The sequence below is a fragment of the Triticum dicoccoides genome, chromosome 5B, assembly GCF_002162155.2.
Source record: "Triticum dicoccoides isolate Atlit2015 ecotype Zavitan chromosome 5B, WEW_v2.0, whole genome shotgun sequence".
NCBI classification, from domain to species: domain Eukaryota; kingdom Viridiplantae; phylum Streptophyta; class Magnoliopsida; order Poales; family Poaceae; genus Triticum; species Triticum dicoccoides.
The window spans coordinates 608,932,054-608,934,288 of record NC_041389.1 but is presented as its reverse complement, the minus strand read 5'-3'; positions in this window follow the sequence as shown (position 1 = coordinate 608,934,288).

Genomic DNA, 2,235 nt, shown 5'->3' with positions numbered 1-2,235 from the left:
TTTTATTAACCTGTACCCACGCATGTAGTTGAATTATGTTTCACATTGTGCTTGCCTTTGTAAAGGGTGCCTATTTTTTTTATTATGTCACATTAGGTTTCTCCCTCTCCCTTGTTGCAGTGTCATGATCAAACTTCATTCTCTCTTGTCTCCCTCTCCATCACTCTCCTGTTGCAATATCACAGTCAAATTGATTTATATGTTCTCTCCCTCACTCTCTCTGCATTGCAATGTGATCTCTTTTCTCCCCCTCTCCCTCCCCCGTTCCAATATCACAACCAAATTGCATTATATGTTCTTTTCCCTTCATCTCTCTCTCTCTCTCCCACTGCAATCTCTCTCCTCTCTCTCTCTCTCTCTCCTGATTACACCCCGATGGGACTGAGACATGGTTCGAGGTGAACTGGATGCCACAAGATCTCAGATGTGGGTGGGTGGCTTGTAAGTGGAGCCCACGGCCGGTCGTAGAGTAGCTGAGAATGAGGCAGTGCTTGGAAGACATCACGTCGCTGCTGCTGGCGGGTGGTATGCATGTGGAAAACTGGAAATCATGAAAATCATTGGTGTCCGGGGTGTGGCGAGCCACTGTGGAGCGCCGGTTCCAGATACTAAGTTAGAGAGCAACCTCAAGTTCCTCCGGGGGCAGCCGCTGGTGGCTGACCGTAGGTACCTGTACCTGCAAATCAAAATTATTGACTACTTGTAGTAAACTGCAGCAACTATAAGTGTACTTTTTTCTGAGTTCATATACGTGCATCCTTGCATGTGCACAAGTAATCCTGGCTCTTAAAATCTACTCACAAGCTTCTATATTCGATCCCTGCTATTTGCCATATGCTCATATCACCTGCTGCTTAGTAGGTTGCATTTATAGGCCTCTGTTTAAGGTGCTAATCTATGGCTGCCACATACAGTCACCTTTTAGGTGGATATTAGGATTTTGACATTGTCGATTTGGTGGCCAAAAAACAAAAGGCAATCGATCAACTTCTGAACTCTTCTTATAAACATAGCCAATTCTGTATCACATTCAGAACTTGAGGCTTCTTTAATTAAGAATCACATATAGTATAGTCACGTCTGTATCACGTACCTCATGTCCTCTCTAATAGACAGACATGGTTGTATCATGTTCAGAACTTGATCCAGACTCAAGACCTCTCATAGCTATCTAACAAAGTTTGCCTAACAATTAATCGGCCAGTAGATAGAATAACAATATGTGAAACTCAAAACATGCCACGATGTGAACCAGTAAATCTCACCTGAAGCAATCGACGATGCATTCCTGCTCCTCATGAGTTATGCCCTCGGCCTTCCTTTCCTTCCCACCTTTCTTCGTCCAATCTTCAGCGGCTGCGGGAAGCACATGCAGCTAACTGCAGCGGCGCCAGAGAGTGTGGGAAGTCGAGGCCATGGTGGCCATGGAGGTGATGCCCTTCCAGGGGTAGAGGCAACGGGGACCAGGAAGGCGGTGTCCTTCGGAGGTTAGGCGGCGGCGGCGGCTGCATGTAAACCACACGGTGACAGAAGAAAAGAGATTGATTGAAACAAGGAAGGAGATTGATCGCCGTCATTGAGTCGATTGCGTAATCTCTACTACCATACGTGATCAATTCGTTCATCGGCGGGAAACCAAACGGAATCAATGGAGTATTACCAAATATAAGAGATTGGCTACCATAGATGAATTATTTGGTTACCAAAGATAGAGTGCGTCCGACCGGCTAGTGAGCATTAAACCGGTAAATAAGGATAAACCGCTGGAGGGAGGAAAAAATCGGTGGAGGGGAGAGGGAACCTTACGTTTCTTTTAGGTAGTAGAGATAGAGATATTAGTCATTCGTTATCTAGTATTTTCCTTAATAAAATTATTCGGTAAATAGCTAATATTTCCAACATAGTCGATGCAGTTGCGACGCACAATGTGCTGGAGATACAAAATGCATTAGAGACACACAATAATGCTTCTCCCTTTCGGGATCCAAATATGCACTCCCAAGTTACAAGTCTTGTGGCGTATAGTGATGTTACTTACAATCCGGAGATTGCAAAAGAAGAAGCGGGCCTTGGAGTTTATCTCAAAGATGAAGCTAATAACCATACTATATTTGTTCAAGTAGCTGCGAGAAATGTTTCTTCTGTTTTGTAGGTTGAAGCTCTTGGATTAACCCTGTCAACCGTGGTGGTTAAAGCTTTAGGATGGGACTCTGCTGTCTTCTTTTCTGATTGCAG